The sequence below is a fragment of the Ovis aries genome, chromosome 11, assembly GCF_016772045.2.
Source record: "Ovis aries strain OAR_USU_Benz2616 breed Rambouillet chromosome 11, ARS-UI_Ramb_v3.0, whole genome shotgun sequence".
Classification (NCBI taxonomy): Eukaryota; Metazoa; Chordata; class Mammalia; order Artiodactyla; family Bovidae; genus Ovis; species Ovis aries.
In genome coordinates, this window is record NC_056064.1 from 18,109,361 (window position 1) to 18,131,826 (window position 22,466).

Here is a 22,466-nt window from a genome sequence, read left to right on the forward strand (position 1 = left end):
GGGGTCAGGGCATGGTACCCAGGTTCCTCCCACTCTGGGCCCCCAGTGAAATGACCAAGGCCATGAGCACCAGTTCAGGTTTGAGTTGCCCGGGGCTTTGCTGGGGAAACCACTAGATTCTGAAATCAGCCTTTAGGACTGATTTTGGGTCTAGCTGTTGGGTGAGCTATAATTATGTCCATTATACCTGTCTCGAATGATTCACAGATGGTAGGGGCTTACGTAGGAGCAATGTTCCTCTTAATTTTTTTTTTTTAACTTACATTTTCCGGTGACTCACTGGAGTTGAGAGTACAGTCTCATTGATGGGAGAGAAGAAAAAGTGGGGAGACAGAAAACAGGAAAATGTCATCAGGTCCATTGGAGACAAATGAAATTGTCCAAACCGTGTCCAGGTGATTCTGTCCTATAGGTTCAGACCTGTCGCCCACTCTCCCGTCTGTTGACTCTCCCCTTCCTGGAGGTGGGAGGGAGCCCTGGAGGCAGTGGAGGTACATCTGATGCTGGGAAGTTTGTGTTTTGAACCAGAAGCATCTGGCTTCAAATCTCTGCTCTCGCCTTAATGCTTGCTGTGTGACCCTGAGTCACTTTTTAAACCTCTCTGAAATAGATGGGGAAACAGTGGAAACAGTGTCAGACTTTATTTTGGGGGGCTCCAAAATCACTGCAGATGGTGACTGCAGCCATGAAATTAAAAGACGCTTACTTCTTGGAAGAAAAGTTATGACCAACCTAGATAGCACATTCAAAAGCAGAGACATTACTTTGCCGACTAAGGTCCGTCTAGTCAAGGCTATGGTTTTGCCAGTGGTCATGTATGGATGTGAGAGTTGGACTGTGAAGAAGGCTGAGCGCCAAAGAATTGATGCTTTTGAACTGTGGTGTTGGAGAAGACTCTTGAGAGTCCCTCGGACTGCAAGGAGATCCAACCAGTCCATTCTGAAGGAGATCAACCCTGGGATTTCTTTGGAAGGAATGATGCTAGAGCTGAAACTCCAGTACTTTGGCCACCTCATGGGAAGAGTTGACTCACTGGAAAAGACTGTGATGCTGGGAGGGATTGGGGGCAGGAGGAGAAGGGGACGACAGAGGATGAGATGGCTGGATGGCATCACTGACTCGATGGACGTGAGTCTGAGTGAACTCCGGGAGTTGGTGATGGACAGGGAGGCCTGGCGTGCTGCGATTCATGGGGTCGCAAAGAGTCGAACACGACTGAGCGACTGAGCTGAACTGAGCCTCTTTTGTCTCTCCTGCAAATTGGGAAAAGAACAGCTTTGCAGATTGCTGGGAGGATGACATGAGGTTATATATGTTAAGAACTTGACATATAGTAATGTTAGTCACTCAGTTGTACCCGATTCTTTGCAACCCCATGGACTGTAGCCTATCAGGCTCCTCTGTCCATAGATTTCCCAGGCAAGAATACTGGAGTGGGTTGCCATTCCCTTCTCTTAAGAGATCTGCCCAACCCAGGTCTCCTGCATTGCAGGAAGATTCTTTACTGTCTGAGCCACCAGGGAAGTTCAGTAATAAGAATAACAGCAAATATTTATCAGCAGTTATAATGCACCAGGCACTTTACGTGTGGTGTCTTAGTCCTTTCGATAATCCTTAGGGTGTGTACTATTATTACCCTCAGTTTACAAGGTGAGGAAACTAAGCTCAGAGAGATTAAACAATTGAACCAAGACGACACAACTCGTGAATGGAAGCGCTTTGGGGGCTGGCGCTCAGTTTAGCTGACTTTATTTTTTAATTAATTTACTTTAAAAAATAATTTTTACTAATTTTTGGCCTTCCTGCATAGCATGTGGGATCTTCAGTCCCCAATCAGGAGTCAAACCCACTCTCCCTGCAGTGGAAATGCAGAATGTTAACCACTGGACCTCCAGGAAAGTCCCTCTAGCTGACTTTAAAACCCACTGTAGGAAGACCTACTGTATAGCACAGGGAACTCTGTTCAGTGTTATGTGGCCACCAGGACGAGAGGGGAGTTTGGGAGAGAATGGATACATGCATGTGTATTGCTTTGTCCCTTTGCTACTCACTTGAAACTGTCACAACTTTGGTAAGTGGCTATACTCCAATATAAAATAAAAGCTTAAGAAAATCCACTGTAGGAAAGTAGACTTAAGCCGCAACCCCAGTGCCTTGTCCTTCCTGTTCCTCAAAGCAAACCTGCCTGAGTTTGAGCCCCCAGACTACTCTCTTCCTGCTAAAGGCCCCACCAGCCTCTCAGACAACCTCGTCAGAAACTCAGGGTCAAAAAAAAAAAAAAAGAAAGAAACTCAGGGTCGTCTTTGGCCCCTCTGCTCACTTGCCCATCCCTGCCATGTCATACTTGCTGGCACCATTCAGCCAGGCGCCAAGACCCAGATCTGTATGTCTTCAGAGTAGGTTTGTTTCTTTATCTTCTTCTTCCCCCTCCTGCTGAGTTCTTGCCGTATCTCCCAGCTCCCATTGCAGGCAATTTCAGCCATCCCCTAGTCGGTCTCTTCTCTGCCTATTTCAGGCTTGTCACTCCCTCCCTGGAACCTTCCCTGGCTCCCCAGTGCCTGCTACACTTAGCTCCAGCTCCTTAGCCCGACCCCGACTCCACGTAGGCCCTGGCCCACGTGTCAGTGTCCCTGGCCCAGTCCTCCCCACTCTCTGGTCCCAGTTTCCCCAGCTGTGGAACAAAACCCTGCCTGGGTAACTTTTCCACACTCATAAGGAGAACAGATCCAAGCCAAGTTCTGGGACTTCCCTGGTGTTCCAGTGGCTAAGACTCTGCTTTCCCAATGGAAGGGGCCTGGGCTCGATTCCTGGTCAGGGAACTAAGATCCTGCATTGTGCAACTACGAGTTTACATGCCACAGCTAAAGAGCCTGTGTACTGCACTAAGACCTGTCATAGCCAAATAAACACATATTTGATTAAAAAAAAAAAAAGCTAAGCTCCCACATGGGAGGAGGGGCCCAGGTCTTGGCTGTGCTGCCCGTGTCTGGGGTCCTGGGGTTCCCTGGGACACAGTGATGACCATTGGGCTGGGTGACCTTTGAGGTCTTTTGGGGGCCATGTGCTTTTATCCTGAGCCTCCCTGGGGGTCATGAGACGTGAGTGGGTGCTGGGTTTCTGGGCCCTCCTAACTGGAGTGTCTGAGGGGGCCGGTGGTTTGGAACCGCCCTCCCATGTCTCACCCACTTTGGGGCAGTGTCAGGAGGAAGACCCGAGGAAGGTCTCCGTGTCAGTGGGTTAGCCAACCAGCTGTCCAGCCCCAGCATCTCAGTTGCCAAGGCCAGGGTGTTGGCTCAGCTCACAGGCACTGTCATCCCCTCCCTGACCTCCTATCTGAATAGAAGTGAGGCTTTTCTACACTGCAGGAGGTAATCTCCCCCAGGGCTTCTTGGCTACTTCCTGTTGACCTCCAGCTGGTGGGTCGTTGTGGGGGGTGGAGGGCGGGGTGGCTCCCTCCCTCGGCTTTCCCAGAAGAAATCTGGAACGTCCATTCCACAGAGTGCGCCAGGCTCTGAGAGCCCTGGTCTTCAGGCCAGAAAAGGGGAGAGGGCCGAGCCAGAGGGGGAGCCAAATGGCCCAGGGCGGGCGGGCGAGTCTTCCCAAAAGTGAGTTTTACTCTGAGGCCCACACTGGGCGCCCCGGGATGAGGGGAGACCCCAAGGGGTCGATGCCTCGTGTGAGATGTGGCTGCTTCTGGTTCTGAGGAACTGGCTAGTCTGACCGGAGATGCAGTGTGAGGAGCCCAGGTGAGAACAGAGCGACCTGGGCATCGGTTCCTCCAGCGAGCATTACTGGGCCTGGGACCCTGCAGGTGCTGGGGACAGACAGCAACACATCCTCCCCACTCAAGGAGCTTACAGTCCTATTGTGGAAACAGAAGCCATCGTCCCGTGATTCGTGGTTTATTGGAGAATGTTAATTCACAGGCGTCTAAACAGGAAGCATTTTTATTTTTTCACATTGCTTTCCATTATGCTAGGTGAAACCCCCCTTTCCTGTCCCTTGACATTTTTGGGGTGGCTTCCTGAGTCCTTTCGGGGCTTGTGCTTTATGGTGCCTGGGCAAGCCCTGCCTCCCCTTCCCAGTGTGGAGCTACCAGGTTCTTAGCTCCTTTTGTTCTCAGCTTTGGGACTTGGCCCTGTTCTGGGCCAGTTGAATGCTTTCCATGATCCGTGATTTGATGGAGTACAGGGACCCGTGGAAGCCAAGAGGAGGGCGCCCAGCCTGGCCTCAGGGGGATCAGGAAAAACTTCTGGGCTACCTCTCCCCACCCTGGGCTGGACTCAGATTTCCTCTGGGCATAGGGCTTCATTATCCTGATGGTGGTCTCCCCTTCGACAAGTTTCCTAAGATTTCTGAGTCATTGTGAACTTGAGGGCAGGGGCTGTCTGTGTCCCCAGCGCCCATCAGGCATGCCGACTGTAGGGGAATGAAGGAGCTGATTCTGGTTGAAGAGTTTTGTTTTCCCATGCCTCAGTGGATGAGGTCTCTTGGGATCCTAGAACAGTCTGAATTTTTTGGAGGAATTTCTAGAAGGTGAGATGGCTTGGTCTGATCCAGGGAGTGGCGGGCTGTGAGTGGGGCTTAGCTCAGCCTTACGGGAGGCTGGTCCCTGTCAGTCCCCTGCAGCATCTGCCTCTTGCTAAGTGTCTGCTTCCTCTTCCACCATAGCCCGTCAGGGCGCTCCCTCTGCGTTTCTCTTGGAACCCAGTTCTCAGGTATGTGGCACCTTCTTCTCCCTCCAAGGTTGTGCCTCTGGGACTGTGTCCTTTCCAATGACTTTCTGATCGCTGGTCTATTTATAACAATGACTCACCCACCACCTAAACTGCTACAGGAAGAGTTGGCTTAGCAGCCAGCTCCCCTGGAATGTAAAACAATTTGTGCTTGTAAATGACTACCATTTCATTTCCCTGAGAAGGGTGCTTCCTTGGCCTCCTCTTGACCCTGTGGCCAGATCTCAGTGATCCTCCCACCCCGACCCTGCTCTGGTGCCACCGTCCCCTCTTGTTTATCAGAATTCCTGCTGACCCTGTGACCTGCACGGCCGGGCGAGTTCCTCTTTCCCCGTTAACCTTGAGACCGAGACTTCCTCGCTCCGCAGAGGGGAAGGCCCCTGCTGGATAATTTTCCTTTGTTTTCCTAGCATTTGCTTGTGAAGGAGCTCCAGTTGGGATGAGGGCAGGGGGTGGATGAAACTGGGAGAGAGCCCTTACCCTTGACCTGAGACGGCCTTCCCTCCTGGGACCCCAGCCTCCGCCAGGAAGGCGCCCACGGAGGCCCCTTGTGCCCTGGTGCTTGCAGGCTGTGCCAACTGTAAAGTGGCCACTGGCCACAGGGGCAGTCATCCGCCAAAGCAGGTTATGCCTCTGCTCCAGACAGGAACACTGGAGGGTTGCCATACCCTCCTCCAGGAGCTCTTCCCAACTCAGGGGTCGAACCCATGTCTCTTTACATCTCTTGGATTGGCAGGCGGGTTCTTTACCACTAGCGCCATCAGGAAGGGGACGACAGAGGATGAGATGGTTGGATGGCATCACGACTCAGTGGACATGAGTTTGAGCAAGCTCCAGGAGATAGTGAAGGACGGGGAAGTCTGGCGTGCTGCAGTCCATGGGGTCTCAAAGAGACTTAACTGAGCGACTGAACAACAACTGCCTCTTCTCCGGCCACTCCGGGACAGCCTCTCAGCATCCCCTGCGGCAGCTGTCTGCTGTCTCCTATGGTGGCTGAACTTGAAGGACGCTAGCACGGACAGGCATGTGCAGTCAGGCTGGGGAGACGAGGTGGCCCCCTCCCGTTTGTCGGCAGACACCCTTGTTGCCTCTGTCATAGGAGAATATAATATAGACCATTCACGGAGTCCTTTGGTTTCCTGTCCATGTCCCAACTATAAGCTCCCCACATCCCCAGCCCTCCCAGCCACTTCTTTCTGGCTTCTATCTCATGGGATCCTCCCTTCACCACATCGTCAATGATTGTCACTCCGTCCAGAGTTCCACCCCTATTGACAGTGAATGTCTGTGTACTCGCCACCCAATTTGGGGAAAAAGAATATGACCATCACTTTTTAAAATAATTTTGTTTATTCTTTATTTACGTTTGGTTGTGCCGGGTCTTTGTGGCTGCGCAGGCTTCTCTCTCATCGTGGCGAGTGGGGGCCACTCTTGGCTGCAGGGGCGGGCTTCTCATTGCGGTGGCCTCTCTGTGGAGCGCGGGCTCTAGCGTGCATGGGCTTCCGTGGCTGCAGCCCATGGCCTCAGGAGTTGTGCCTCGCGGGCTCCAGAGCACAGGCACCATAGTTGTGGCACATGGGCTTCATTGCTCCTTGGCACGTAGGTTCTTCCTGGACCAGGGATTGAACCTGTGTCTCCTGCATTGGTGGGCAGCTTCTTTAACACTGAGCCACCAGGGAAGCCCAACCATCACTTCTAAAGTCCATCTGAAACCCTCCTCATCCCATCCCCTTTGCTCCCTTCTCAGAGGTAACCAGGATCCTGAGTTGTGTGTTTGACATTCTGGCTTTTCTCCATACTTATGCCAAATGTATTTGCATCCCTCAACAATAGGTGGTTTAGTTTTACGGTTTTTTTTAAAAAACTTTATGTATATGAAATGCACAGTTTATGTTCTTCTGTGGCTAGTTGTTTAACATTTTATTCTGACATTGTGTCTGTCCTGGAGTTCATTTATTTTCACTGATGATTTTTATTCCGTAATATGAACTCACCATACAGTAAGTCCCCTACACACAAATGAGTCCTGTTCTGAGAGCACGTTCATTAGGTTCAGTTTGTTCGTTAAGTCCAACAAAGTTAGCCTAGGTACCCAGCTAACACAATCAGCTATGTAGTCCTGTCCCATAATAGGTTTATAATACTTTTCACACAAATAATACATAAAAAAATAAGTACAAAAATGAAACATTTTTAATCTTACAGGATAGTACCTTGAAAAGTATCATAGTACAGGACAACAGCTGGCATACAGGGCTGGCATCACGTGAACAGGCAAGAAGAGTTACTGACTGGAGGAGGGAGCGGAAGTGGGAGATGGTAGAGCTGAAGGATAGGAGATGGAGGGCAAGCTGCAATTTCACTCGTGCCTGATGTGATTGTACACGCAAACACGTTCACGTCTTTGAAAGCTCGCAATGTGGAGGTTGGTATGTAGGGGATTTCCTGCACTTAATCTGTTCCCTTGCTGATAGATGCAGTAAATATTGTTAGACTTTCCCTTTCCTCACCTGACTTTCATTCTCTTTTTCTTTTTTCTCCTGTTGTAAACAGTGCTGCAGTGAGGATCCCTGCCGGACACACGGGAGAGATGCAGATGCCGTCCAGCTGAAGATCCCTGGGGCACACCTGGCATGGAACTGTAAGGTATGAGCATCTTCACTATTCCCAGGTACCGCCAATCTGTGTTCCCATGCTCGGAGCAGGGTATCCAAATCCAGTTTTTCTGTGGTCTTACCAGTGCTCAATATCCCCAGACTTCAAAATCTTTGTGCGTCCAAAGGATATGAAGTGCTGTCCTGGATATGGGATGACTTGGATATGGGATAAAGGATATGACTGCTGGTGAGGTTGAGCACATTTTCTTAATCTATTCTCTTGCTGATAGATACAGTAGATATTGTTAGCCTTTCCCTTTCTTCACCTGAAGAAAAAAAATATTTTTTTTTTCTTCTGTGATTTGCTGGTTGCTGTCCTTTGCCTGTTCTATTTGATGATTTTATTGATCTGTGGTGGTTTTTTATAGCTTTTTAACATGAATCTCTTGGCAGGTAAAGATCTTCTCCCAGGCTGTAGTTTGTCTTTTAGGGGGAATGGGAGGTTTGTTTGTTTTTCTTAAATACGGTGAAACACACAAATCTTAATGGCTGCAGTTTGGTGGGTTTTGACGGATGTATGGAACCATGTAGCCTACTCCTCTGTCGTGTCGTGGAAGACTTCCATCACCACAGTAGAGTCTGTTCTCTTTTCCAGGCAACCACTATTTTAGCATCTTTTACCATATTGTATTAATCTTGCTTGATTTAGAACTTTATATAAATTTAATCATACAGTGAGTGTGTCCGGCTTCTTGCTCAGGATAATGCTGTAAGATTCATCCATGTTGTTGTGTAGATTTTTTTTATTGCTGAGTAGATTGCTGTTGTATAAATACACCGCAATATGTTTATCCTTTCTCCTGTTGATGGACAGTGTGGTTGTTTCAGGTTTTGGCTACCATGGATAAAATGGCTATAAACATTCTTGTACCTGTCTTTCTGTGGGCATGTGTTTTCATTTCTCTAGGGTAAATAACTCGGAGTGAAATTGTTGGGCTGTAGAGAAGGTGTATGTTTAACTTTGTGAGAAACGCTGGGTTTCATCTTTTGACTCTGTTAAGGTCAATGTCTGTCATCAGATTTGACAATCTTTTCCTTTATGGTTTTTGCTTGCTTTTAAGCACTCTTTTTCTGAGGTCATAAAGATTTTCTGCTGTATTTCCTTTGGAAGGTTTTAAACTTCGTGTTTCACTTTTGGGTCTTGAATTCACCTGAAATTGATTTTTGTCTACTGTGTGAGATAAGAATCTGTTTTGCCCCCGTTCTCCATTTGGGTAACCAATATTCCCCAAACTGTTATTGACTAGAGCATCGCCCCCGCCCCCAGTTGCAGTGCTTTGTCATAAATGAGATTTCCACATGGATTTAGATTTGTATCTGGGCTCTATTCTGTGCCATTGGTTTATTTTTCTATCCCTATGCCAATACCACACTGTGCTAATTACTGTAATTCATAAAATGTCTGGCTATCTGATCGGGTAAGTCATTCTACTTCATTCTTGAAAATCAGCTGGTCTACTTAGGGTCTTTACTCTTTCTTATAAACTTTAGGATCAGTTTGTTGGGTGGCAGGCATGTGTGTGCGTGTGCAGGCATGTGTATATGTGTGCAGGCATGTGTAGGCATGTGTGTGCGTGTGCAGGCATGTATGTGCGTGTGCAGGCATGTGTGCATGTGCAGGCATGTGTATATGTGTGCAGGCATGTGTAGGCATGTGTGTACGTGTGCAGGCATGTGTGTACGTGTGCAGGCATGTGTGTGCGTGTGCAGGCATGTGTATATGTGTGCAGGCAGGTGTGTGCGTGTGCAGGCATGTGCGTGTGCAGGCGTGTGTGTGCGTGTGCAGGCATGTGTGTGCGTGTGCAGGCATGTGTATATGTGTGCAGGCATGTGTGTGCGTGTGCAGGCATGTGTATATGTGTGCAGGCATGTGTGTGCGTGTGCAGGCACACACATTCAACACAGCTGAAATTCGTTTAATTTTGTCTGCATCTGCATTGTATTTATTGATTTGGAGAGAAGATTGCCAATTTTATGACTCCAAGTCTTCTCATTCATGAACACAGTTTATGTCTCTTTTTTGGTTTCCTAAGGTCTTTTAATAAAGTTATGTGCTTTTTCTCTTAAAGACGTTTGTGCATTTTTTGTTGGATTAATTTTTGGTATCTTCCAGTTTTTTTGTTTTTGTAAATATGATTGTAAAAATGACATTTTAAATCATCTGTTGCTGATTAGAGGAGCATAGTTGATTTTTTGCACACTGGTGGTTTAGCAAGCACTTTTCTGAACCCTTTTATTTGCACCTATGGTTTGGCAGTAACTGCTTCTTACATTTTCTATATGGACAATCCTATAATCTGTAGTGAATGTTTCATTTTTTCCTCTCAAATCTTTAAAGCTTTAATTTTCTCTCTTGTATTTGAGCACTGTCTAGAACCTCCAGAATAATGGTGACTAGAAGGGGAGATAATGGATCTCCTGGTCTTGCTCCTGCCTCTGAAGGAATGCTTTTAATATTTGCCCATAAAGCTTGATGTTCATTCCAAACTTTTCATAGATACACTTTAAGTTATAAAGTCTCCTTCAAATCTTAGTTTGCTAAGACCTTTATATCATAAATGGATGTTGAATTTTTAAAAGAATTTTTCTGTTTATTGAATAGTCGTATAATTTCCCTCTTTGATCTATGAATTCTATAAATAGATTTTCTAATATTAAATCATCTTTTTATTCCTAGAACCAACCTCACTGGTTTATGTTGATGGTGGTTATTATTGTACATAGTATTGTACAATGTACAGTTGTATTGTGTATTATATTGAATGGCAAATGTTAAGATTTTCGCATTTATGTTGAAAAGTGAGATTGTGCTGTAATTTTCCTTTCTTATGTTTTCCTTGCTGTTGTTTTTGGTATTTAGGGTATTTTTACCTTACAAAATAGTTGGGGGAAATTTCTTTCTTTTCCTAGTCTTTGGAGTAGTTGGCATGAGGTTGAATTACCTATTCTTCAAATGTTTGATAGAACTAACTTGTAAAATCACTTGGGCCAGGCTTTGTGTGTTTGTGTGAATGTGTAGGTTTTTAAAACATGGATTCAGTTTATTTAATGATTATTTGTATGTTCAGATTTTCTAGTTCTTATTCAATAGTTTTGGTGAGTTTTTATTTTTTTCTGGGGAAATTTCCATTTCATCTAAACTTTCTAATTATTGGCATAATCTCATTCATGGTATTCTGTTGTTTTAAATTTTCTTTCCTCCCTCTTTCACTTCTAATGTTATCTATTTGTGCCTTTTCGTATTTTGATCCGTCAGTTCAGATGTCTGTGTATTTTACTGATATTTTCAAAGACCCAAACTTAATTACCTCTTCTGTTATTCCTTTGTTTTGCATTTTGTTAATACCTGGCTCTTTCTTTATGATTTCCTATTTTCTTTGGATTTACTCTGTTGTATATATAACATCCTGAATTTGTTACTTAATCCATTAATTTTTCCACTGTCTCCTACTACATGTTTTTATGGTGTGACTTCTAAGTGCCATTTGTAGCTGCATCCCAAACTTTGATGTGTAGAATTTTATTAATTCAGTTGGAAATGACAACCCACTCCAGTATTCTTGCCTAGAGAATCCCATGGACGGAGGAGCTTGGTGGGCTATAGTCCATGGGTCGCAAAGAGTCGGACACGGCAGAGCGACTTCACTTTCACTTTCTAAATATTTTCTTTTCCTATGTTAATTTCTTCTTTGATTCATTTGTTGTTAAGAAGTGTGCTAAGATCCCAACTTCAGCTGTCATGGTTTATTTAGATTCATCTAAATTTATCAATTTAATCAATTGAATTGCTCATCATTGTTTATTGCTTCTCCTTTCTTTTCTATGTTTAATTTTCTTCTCCCTGAATACATCCTTTAGGTCTTTTTCTCAGCATGAATATGGTAAACTCTCTTCTTAGTCTGAGCAAACATAGTTTGTTTTCTTACATCTAGCTGGGTATAGAATTCTTGGTTGAACTTTATTTTCTCTGAGCAGTTTGAAGGTATTTTTTCATTGTCTCCTGGTTTATGTTGAAAAGTCTGCTGCATTCTACATTGTTTGCTTTTTAAGCAATATGTGTTTTCTCTGTGATTGTGGCTTCACCAGGATCTGGTTTGCCCTGGGCAATCCTGATAGCACCTGTTACCCTTGCATAACTGTTAAGAGCATCTCTCTCATTCTAAAAAATATCCAATGTAGAGTGATAAATTATGTGATCATCCTAACTATAATGTACATAAGTATAATTTCATTTTCACTTACCCTCTAAGGACTCGCCGTGTGCTTCCTGTGTCTGAAAATCCATCAGTTATAGTGAGTGCTTAACCATTTTCTCTTTTTAGAAGGCCTGCATTAAAAACCTTTTATTTTACTTTGTATCATAAGACAAAAGTTAATATATCATCAACTTAATATGTCCTTTTCTTCTCCAATTGTCTGATCTGCCAGTACCCTTTAAAGCTATCATGACTGCTATTATAACACGCTAGATATTGTTACTAAGTCCAAGCTCATATTGCTCACTACATAACAGGTCAATAAATTGAGAGATGAATTGTTGGGGCAAGGACTAGAGACTTTATGTGGAAAGACACCATACTGAGAAGATGGTGAATTAGTGTCCTAAAGAACCATCTTCTTTGAGTTAGAATTCAGCCTTCTTCTATACTAAAAGATGAGGGTTGATTGCTTTAAACTTCTTGATGCCAGAATCCTTTGTTCTTGCAGCTGTCCATGTATGTCTGGGTACAATGTTCCTGTAAACCTTCAACAAGACAAATTGTATTATCTGTTCTGCAATGTTTTATTTCTATTTGAATGAAAAAGTGTCATATCTTTAAAGGTCAGAGCCTTGAGAATGGGCTGTCCTGTATCCTTCAGGCTATAGGCAACATTCTTCACTTGCAGCAAAAGCAGCAGACTACAAAGGCTAAAGTAAAAGAAACAGATCCAATATGAAGCCAGATTTGTCCTTCTCTATTACAGTATCACATAGAATGGTCCGTTTTTTTTTGCAGCCTCAGTTCTGTGACACTTGCTTTAACCCTCTGTGTGTTTACTTTTATCGTGTATCATACATAAACATGTATATAAAACATATTCCAAAGAATGATGCACTCAGCATTCAGGTTGACAGAACATTACCTAATACCTTATATCCTCCTTTTGTGCCTCTGCTCAAGGGCATCCTGCCCCACTCTCTGTATGTGTTTAAATTTTTAATTTAGGCACCGTGATTGTAATCTGCGGTTCCTTTACTCTCAGTTTTGTTGAGCATGTTCTCATATTTATTTCACATTTGTCTTTTCAGTGGGATTCCTGTTTTTGCCTTTCATCTGCATCCTTTGGGATTATTTTCCTTATTCTTATTGATTTATAAGCATTCTTTACACGTTCTGGAAGTTAATCCTTTGTCATATGTGTTGCTTTTCATCTCCAAGTTGGTGGCTTGTTTTTTCTCATTCTATATGAAGTCTCTGGAAAACCAGAAGATTTTTTAAATATTAATTTTGCTCCAGGTCTTAGTTATGATACTCAGGATCTTCCATCTTCTTTGCTGCATGCAGGGTCTTTAGTTGCAACATGCAGGAGCTAGTTCCCAAACCAGGGGTCAATCCTGGGTTCCCTGCATTGGGAGTGCACAGTCTTAGCCCCTGGACCCCCAGGGAAATCCCCAGAAATTCTTAATTTACCTATGTTGTTGTTGTTTTTAAAGGTAAATGCTTTTTTTTTTATACCTTATTTAAGAACTCCTCTATCCCGAGGGCCTAAAATTATTATTCTATATTGTGTTCTAATTTTTGTTACAGTTTTATCATTCATATTTGTGTTTAATCTGCCCTGAATTGATTTTTATGTAGGACATGAAGAAGGAATTAATCTTTTTCTGTATGGATAACCAGCTGTGTCAGTATCATTTGTTATAGTCCATCCTTTTCCTTGTAAATCTTTAACATCTGTTCTGCTATAAATCCAGTTTCCATATATGTCTGTGTGTGTTTCTGGGCTCTCTCATCTGTTTCATCAGACTGTCTGTCTATTCCTGCACCGATACCACCTGTTTTGGTTAGCTTTATCCTGATATCTGGTAGGGCACATCCTTCCTTCTTGTTCTTCCTCAAGGGTAACTTAGGTTTCGTGGTCCTGTAGCTGTGCACACAGATTTTGGAGTCAGCTTGTTAGTTTCCTTGAAGCTGTCTATGATGGACTTGGTTCAGTGCTGTGTCAAATGTCTTAGCTGGTCCCCGTGGAAAGTGGTGTTGAATTCAGGGCTCAGTGTTTATCTTTGTGGTCAGCAAGCTGGACTCTCACAGGGGCTGTAGGCAGAGCAGCCATGGTGAGTGGGGCTCTCTATTGCTGACCCCACGCCTCACCTCCATCACTCCCACCCATGGCTATTTTTCCATGAGGGCTGGGGGGGCGGGGGGAAGTGTGCTGGGGAAAAAGGCCAAATGATGCCTGTAGAATGGGCTTTCCTCCTTGCTGATGTTGGAGCCCTCTTCTGAGCCACCCACGCAAATACACTCATTTGGAGAGATCTTCTCACACCCCTATATCTTTGTTGCAGACTATCCCATCTTATTATTTCAAAGTCCCTGCCTATCCAGCCAAACTGTCAGCTTCTATGAATAAACATAGTGTCTATACCATTGGCCCAGTGTGAGAAAGGGGAGGCACGAGAGACTGGGAGAAGCCCCTGATTGTAGGACAGTCTGAGAAACTACCACCCCTTGCCACTATGACTGTGAAATATGAGTTTGTAGAAAGGCTGTGAACAACTGCTTTTACACAACCTCAGAGTGGTAGCTTGTTGAGGCATTTTGACGCCATCTCCGACCACCACAAACTTCTGGAAAAAAGTGGCTAATATTTCAGTTATTTCACCTTATATCTCTTCCACCTTCCAATCTTGTTCAAATTTCTCTCATTGGCAAACTCTAACCTGGGGCCATATTGGGAAAAGTAATTCTCTGAGTTACAAGAAGTGAGGATGGTGGAGCAGACCATTTTGCCTCAATTGTATATATTTATGTGGCTTGCAGTCATTTCCATATATAAGTAAGGGATCACTAGCCATCCTGGCTTAGGAATGGCTTCCAGGGATAATAAATACTACTGTTCACTGTGTCGGTTCACCTGGAATTGTGGCATAAGGTGCAGGGGCCAGACATCATACTATGACCAGTCTTACAATGTTCAGTATTAGAAGTGTGAACTCCGAGAACTCCAGGTGAACTCCGGGAGCTGGTGATGGACAGGGAGGCCTGGCGTGCTGCAGTTCATGGGGTCGCACAGAGTCAGACACGACCGAGCGACTGAACTGAACTGAACTGATTAGAAGTGTGTGAATACTGAAGGAGAAATGAGGTTCGAAATGCCTGGTACCAGAAGCTAGTCTTTTCAAAAGTGTGATAGGGATGTGTTTGACAGTTAATGTTAAAAAGTCATTACATCTGTGTTTAAAGCAATCAATTTCTCTTTGTTTATCCTTTGAATGAAGAGTCTTAAAATGACACTGCAACCTATAACAACATAATTCTGTTCAAAAATGTTCTGTTGCATAAGAAGCAATAAGGTTAATTATTAACAGAAGTACCTTCTAGTGCCCCAGTCATCTCTTCAGCTGCATTTAATTTGCTATTTAACTCATCCATTGGGTTTTTAATTTCAGTGACTTTCTGTGTTTCTCTAGCAGTTCAAGTTAGATATTTTCCAGATATGTTTGTTTGATCCAAATATGTCTGTGAGATCCAAAGGACAGGACCAGAGGACTTCTTTTTCTGTCTTCTTATAACTACAGGAATAGATAATTTATGGAAAACACAGATAAGTAAACAAATGATATCAGTTAGAAATCACCTTAGCCAGCAGTAAACTACCAGAGACTTAAATGATTTTATGTCTCTGGTCTGAGTTCTCCTCTGTAAAACCTATCCCCCCAATTCATTCCACAAATATCTTTCTCTTTCCTTTCTAACATTCCTTCCTTTACATTGTTAATTATTCAAGATATGCTTAGTTTGTAGACCGTGTGTTGTTCTAGTGGTTAAAGTCTTGGTGATGGCCTGGGTAGAGTGGGGATCAAACCCTATTGCTTATTTTGTCTGAGTCTTGCTCACTCATCTTCTGATTTTGGATTATGAGCTCATCTACTGCAGCATTCTATCTGTGAGAATTATGTGCAGCCTTGGTTGAGGGTGTGCTCTCTTGAGCGGTTTCCTATTTGTTGCTGTCAGGAATCGGAGGGGTATCACTGTCCTGAGACTAATGTTACCATGTTACCTTACCAGTCTGGGAGTTTCTAGACTACTGGGGTAGGGTTCCTCCCACACAGCTACAGCATTAACTAAAAACTTTATTCCTTTGATATTTAGTCCCCTTTCAATTTCGGCTCCTGAGGAATTTCTTCCTTGAGAACTTGGCTCTTTATTTCAAAGGATGCCTGTTTTACTTTATCCACAGTTTCTAAGTGTTTATTAGTGGGAGGAGCTTCAGGTTATTTAGCAAACCATATTTCCAAAATTGTAAGGCTTACGATTTGTTTTTGTTAATTGTTGTGGCCCTTTTGCCTATCATAATGCCTGAGGGAAAGATAGTAAATAAGTATTCTTTTGTTCTTTATTTGTGTCCCCTGGTAACTGGGATCCTTAAGCCTTTGCCCTTCCCTCAGTGCTCAGCACAGAGCCTGGCGCACAAAAGGCACTCAGGAAACATTTGTGGAATGAATTGGGAGGACATGTTTTACAAATGAGGACTCTGAGACCAGAGACAAAATGACTTACGTCTCTGGCAGTTCAGTGCTGGTTGAGGTGATTTCTAGCTGATATCATTCATTCATTCACATATCTGTATTTTCCATAAATTATCCATTCCTGTAGTTACCAGAAGACAGAAATCCTTTGGTCCTGCCCTTTGAATCTCATTTTATTGGAGAATATGGTCCTCCCATTCCCTTCTCCAGGATTCAAGACATCAATATGTTTGCCTAAGGGGCTCAAGTCTGATGATCTTGGAGGACTTCTGGATAATAGTGGCTGAGACTGTGAGAGATAAAGTGGGGAAGCTGGAGAGGGTGGCCAACCCCCTCTGGCCCCTGTGTGCTTCCATTGCTTCATCTCTGGCCCACGTGCCATTGTTGATTTCTGTTCTCCTCTCCCCAACCTCCCCTCCCTCCACTGGGTTTTTTTTTTTTTTTTTTTTTTTGGTGAAATTTGAACTCTTGGTAAGAGGCCAGTTGTCTTAGCTAAAAATGATTCTCTTGATTTATTCTTCTTGGTGTCAAAGAAAATCAAACTTTGCCATAACATGAGCCCTCCCTGGCTGGCCGAGAGCGGCAGTTACCCTGGGCAGCATGAGGGTGGTTGTGGAGAGACCCCCAAGCCAAAAGCCCAAAGCCCTTAGTTCTTGGACCATCACCACCCCTATGTGACCTGGGGCAACTCACTTGCCCTCTCTGCACTCAGTTTTATGATCTAAAAAATTGAGAGGATGATTTTTAAAATCCTCTCCAGCTATGACATCTTGAGGTTACAAAATCAAGTAAGGTACTAAAAAAGGGTTTAGGTGCTAGAATACTGGTCTGTGTATTAGGGGTGCCTGACAAAAATCCCCGAGCTTCAGTCTCCATCTCTGCCCTTGGCTCAGGCCTGATAACAAAGTTGCTTGATCATGCATGCAAACATAGGGGCAAGGGGCTTGACATTAGTGCCACGAGTTTAGAATCAAGGGCCCTATCCCCTAGTATGTAGGTGACATCTTGTGGAGACCTCGAACAAAACCGAGGTTCTGTAGTCAGGAAGAGCTGGAGATGGGGATTCATAGCGCTGTCCCAAAGTAGGTCTGTTCGTGTCATTGACTTTGATGTGACCATTACGAACAGCATTTTCAGAGACTTTCTAAAAACACAGCCAACTGATCGTGCTCTAATGGTAAGTGAAAACACACAGGTCACAGATTCATAGATTCAGAATAAACAAAGCCAGATACGAAGGAAGCATAAAAGACTAGAGGTAGAATAACGGGTGATTTCTCTCTCTCTGGGGAAGCTAGTTTGCTCTGCTCATGGCGTGTGTGTGTTTCCTACTGTGAAACTGTATCACGCTTATAATGGTAAACGAACTGTATTAAAATAATATTTTAAAGAGTGTTCCGTGTTGTGCTGGAGGGAGATGGGAGAGCTGGTTGACCCCATGTTCACATCTGGACCCACCAGGGACATCGGCGCTGGCGGGCGGCCAGGAAGGGTGTTGGTGATAGTGGGGGAGTCGCACAGCTGACCTCAGGGAGCAGCTGTCAAACAGAGGCTGTGTTGCTTAGAAAAATAAGGACGAGGTCACGATGATGCCCTGAGATGGTCCCAGAGAAAAGGAATTAGACACTGTTGGAGGGGATGAAGAGGGCAGAAGCCATATGACTGGGGGAAACCCCAGGCTTGCAGGGACCCACCCGGCTTTAGGCTTAGTAGAAGTAAGAGTGGCTGGCTTTGGGAATTGTCCAAGCTTAGCACCAACAGCCTTGGGAGGTGGTGAGCCCAGCCTCACTGGGAGGGTTGATGGAGGCTGCTGCCCATGGTCAGGGACATTGCGGTGAGCTTTCCTGCAGTGCCGGGAAACTGGAGAAGAACTGCTCAAAGTCCCTTTCCATCTGACAAAGGAGAAGGAAAAAGTTGGGAGGAGAGAAATAATTACCATCGTGGTTAGGAGAGGGGACCTCCCAAGTGAGTTCAGATCCTGGATCTACTAATTGTCTGTGTGATCTTGGATTAATTTACCGAACCTCTTTGTATCTCAGTCTTCTCATCTGCGAAATGGACATAAAGTCAGCGTCACTGTGGTAGATGAATGAGAGAGGGTATAAAGGGCTTGGTGCAGGGCCTTCTATACAGTGAGCACTCAATCAATGAGCTGGACGGCAGCAGGTTATTTTTCGGGCCCCCTGCAACTTGCTCAGCACCCAGGTCACTCACTTCCTCACGTGTCAGCCATACCGTGTTTGGCATCAGCCTCTGTGGGTCAAATGTCATGTTCTGTATTTGGCTGAACTAATTTTATCCCAGATTATTTCTGACAGAGTCAACATTCTTCCCTCTCCCGCCTCCGAATCCCCTCAAAAGGTACACAATCTCTGGGCAGGCTGCTCTCTGAGCTTGGTTTCCTTGGCCTCTCTCCCCACGTCGGTGCCCAGAATGTAATAACGAACCCCGTCTCCCAGCCAGGAGCTGGGTGCCCAGGAATTCCGGCTCCGCTCGGCCAGGTCTGTTTGCCAGCGCATCTGTTTCTAATCAGCACGGTGCAGTGCATTCTTTCTGCCGAGCGAGCGTGCAGGCCCGGAGCCTGGGGACTGCGCTAATTGATTGCTAAATGGATCCTGTCATTTCCAAAAGAGGCCTCTGGACTTGCCCTTCACTCTGCCTCTGCTCCCCCTGGGCTGGAGAGCTTAAGACTTAACTTGTCCGCTGCTTTTGGAAGAGAGGCACTGCCAATCTTGAACCTCAGTTGGAGGAATTCAGGAGAAGCCTTAGAAAAGCCCCCGCTCTCTGTAAAGAGATTTTCAGCTTAAAAAGCTCTTCCGTGAACATGATCCTCTTTCATTCTCCCAGCAGCTCCCTGGAGTTGGCCCAATGGTGTTGGAGACATGAGAAATATCCAGGTTTAGGCTGTGAGTTGAGTGGCCCTAGGTCACATAGAGTTAGTGGCAGGGAAGAGACTGTCTTGAACCCGACTTGTGCTGGGTCCAGGTTCTTCCCCGAAGCTCAGCCCATCAGCAGTGTCTGGCCAGGGTTTGTCACTGAGGTTGCCAGGGAGAAATGGGGACAGCCCAGAGTCTGCTGACCGGGCTGCCTGGGATGTCCTGACATCCCAGGCAGCCCAGAAGTGCTGTGGGTGTGTCTGGATGGCCTGTCTTATGAGAGCACCAGGGTGAGGAAGGTGCACATTCAGGGGTGAAGGACAGCTACCTCCCCCCAGAGAGGTCACAGTCTTCCTCCCCCCACAATAGCCGCCTCTCCTCCCACGCCCTTGCTCCAAGGGCCCCAGGCTTCCCCAGCACTTGCCGGAGAAGAAATCGCCGTTTGTGTCCTTATCTGTCCCCTCAGCTTGGAGGCAGGGATGGTTATCCTTTTGTCTCTAAATCTCCTCCTGGAACAGGGTCTGCTCATAGTAGGTGGTCAATACATGAATGTAGAGCAAATGACTCATCCTGGACTTTTCCCTCTGATCTCATTCTCCTTGCGCTCTTGGCAGAGTTGATCAGCCAGGATGAGATTAAAACCTGCTCTCAGCAGAGCAGTTTCACACTCTGGTGCCTCGGCGCCTGTTGAAAACCCCCGAGCTTCAGTTTCCATCTCTGCCAAGTGGCGACGATTCCATGTGTGTCTACCTGGGGCTGCTTGCAGACCATTTGAGCTAATGCAAGTTTGAATGCTACACTCATGTAAAGAGGGGTGTGTGTGTGTGTGTGTGTGTTCATTTTAATCATTAATGGATTCTGGGCTCCACTCTCCTCCAGAAGCTTCTTCATTGGTCCAGCTGCCAAAAGAGCTTACTATAGAAACTGGGGTGCAGAGCAGTTCCATCAGTCTGTAAAACTATGAGCCCTCAAAATAAGTCTTGGCTCAGACTAAGTGCCTCAGAGGGGCAGAAACCAGAAAGGGAGGGCCTTGGCTCCATGGCCTGGATCCTGAGTCCCCACTGCTTCTGTCTCCTCTCCTGTATCCTTACCCTCGCCCGCATGTCAATTCTAACCCTGCTTATGAGATTGAAGAGAACTATACTTGGCTCCTGGAACTCCATCTTCATTGCTGTGTGACTTTGGGGAAACCATTTAACCTCTCTGATCTTATAATGTATAAGATAGGGATAACAGCACATCTTACAGGATTGTTGAGAAGAGTTGCTGAAATAATGAACAAGAATAAGCTTGACAGTGGGTGAGTGTGGGCTGTTCCTGCCATGCTGCAGCGAGCTCCTCGGCCCCTGTCTCTTCTCCCCAGACCTCTGCCATCTGGTCCCCCGTGGACACTGCTCTTGCCATGACCTCCTTTGTGTCCCGATTGCAAAATCCAAAAACTGCTCCATTCGAATCGGCTAGGCCTCCCTGCAGCATTTGGCACTGTGGCCTACTCCTTCCTGAAAAGCTCTCCCTGAATTTCTGGCCTGCAGTACTCCCTTGGTTCTCCTCCGACTTCGCCGGCCGTTTCTGCCCTGTCTCTTCCATGCAGTCGTCTTCTTTCTCGGCCACAGTCCCAGGGCCTGCTCTTCCGTGGAGTCCTGCATGTACTTTTCTCAGTCTGCAGTCAACAGAGTTTACACAGAGAAAACGCAGTCCTTGCCCATAAGAGCTCCGAGTCTGACGATAGCCTGCTCACTGCTCCTGGAGACTGGCAGGGGCAAAGTGCTATGCTCATTGCTTCTGGATATTAACCCATTTGACACTTGCAGAGTTTGATGGATTGGGGCTTGAACCCAGCCCCACGGCGGACACTGGAGTGGTGGCAGCAGATAGTCCCTGGCTCGTCTCACCAGCGGGGGAGGAGCTGGGAAGCAGGCCCAGGCTGCACTGTCCATGCCCTGCAGCGCCTGGGGATGGTGTGGGGTGGGCCTGCCCATCAGGCTGGACACAGAGAGAAAACGCTGGGGACTCAGAGCTGCAAAACTAGCATCTGATCTGCTTTGCCGTTTTCTTTTGTGTGACCCTGGGACAATCATTTACCTCTCTGAGCCTCAGAGGTGTCAGTGAGGCCTCGTACATAAAAGCATGTATTAGAAAATAAGCAAATGATTGTCATTCTTGAAGCCCTTTGGACCTCACACGTGGTGCTAGTGGTAAAGAACCCACCTGCCAACGCAGGAGACACAAGAGACGTAGGTTTGATCCCTGAGTCGGGAAGATTCCCTGGAGGAGGGCACAGCAACCCACTCCAGTATTCTTGCCTGGGGAATCCCCATGGACAGAGGCGCCTTAATTCCTGGGCTACAATCCATGGGGTTGCAAAGAGATGTGATGGAAGCAACTTAGCGTGCACAAAAACACTTTCAAGCAGGCGTCCCCAGTCTCTGGGACCTAATGACTGATGATCTGAGGTAGGACTGATGTAATAATAATAGAAATGAAACGCACAAGAAATGTCCTGTGCTTGAATCATCCCGAAACCATCCCCTGCAACCTCAGTCCGTGGAAAAGTTTTCTTCCATGAAACTGGTCGGTGGGCCAAACAAGTCTGGGGACTGCTGCTTTAAAGCACATGATCCGGTTGGATCCTGACAGAAAAGGGACTTGCTGGAGAGTCCTGTGAGCCGGAGACCCCCCCTGGATCTTCAGAATTCAGTGGGGGACACCATTCCCTCAGTTCCTCAAGGCAGTGGGGTGTGGGGGGGACCGGCTCGTACCAGGCTCTTCAGCTTTGCTATCGAATTTGCTTTGGACAGAAATCCTGGCAACAGTACCATCATGTCCGTTGTATAAAAAAGAAAGGTCAGGGCCCCCCGAGAGGTTAAATGACGTGCCCGTGTCCACACAAGGGGTGCCTGGGAGCCAGGTTCTGCCCCAGGGCTGTGCTCCTTCCATCTGGCCCCTGCCACTCGAGCGCCTTCCCCCGCTCCCATTCACCAGTCACCAGCCCATCCACGGGCTGGTTTCCTGAACACGCCTGCCTCCTGGGAGCTGGGTTAACCAGCCCGGTCCAGGCATTCATTGCCCATGGCCCACAGGGAGAGCTGTAAACAAATTAATATTTGGCGGCACCATTTCCCAGAACTTGCTCATCCCAAGGGGAACTGGGAAAAAAGCAAATGAAAGACGTTTTGAATCCGAGACGGGCTTGTGGGACATCCTGGGACTTTTCAGAGCTCCGCACCTCCCTGCCTGTTCCATCACGTCAGGTGTGATGTATCAAGCACATGTCTCCTGTGCCGAGTGACTTTGTGTGAACTGTCTCACTGAATGCTGACACCGGTCTCAGGTGGCAGGTACTATTTTTATTCTCAAGTTACAGATGAAGAAACTGAGGCTGGAGGGGGCACAGCGAGTAAGTGGTGGGACCAGGATTCGAACCTAGGCAGTTGGGTTCCACAGCCTGAGGTTCAAAGCCTCACAG

At 46.1% G+C, this 22,466-nt stretch overlaps 1 long non-coding RNA gene across 1 annotated transcript in view; it reads left to right on the top strand.

Annotated features, from left to right (window-relative positions):
- LOC105606871 (uncharacterized) overlaps positions 1-22,466 on the top strand; it is a 102,364-nt gene that overhangs the window by 41,995 nt on the left and 37,903 nt on the right. The window contains exon 2 of the long non-coding RNA XR_003590750.3: positions 7,290-7,382. This is a non-coding gene — a long non-coding RNA (uncharacterized LOC105606871). The remainder of the gene's footprint in view (positions 1-7,289; positions 7,383-22,466) is intronic.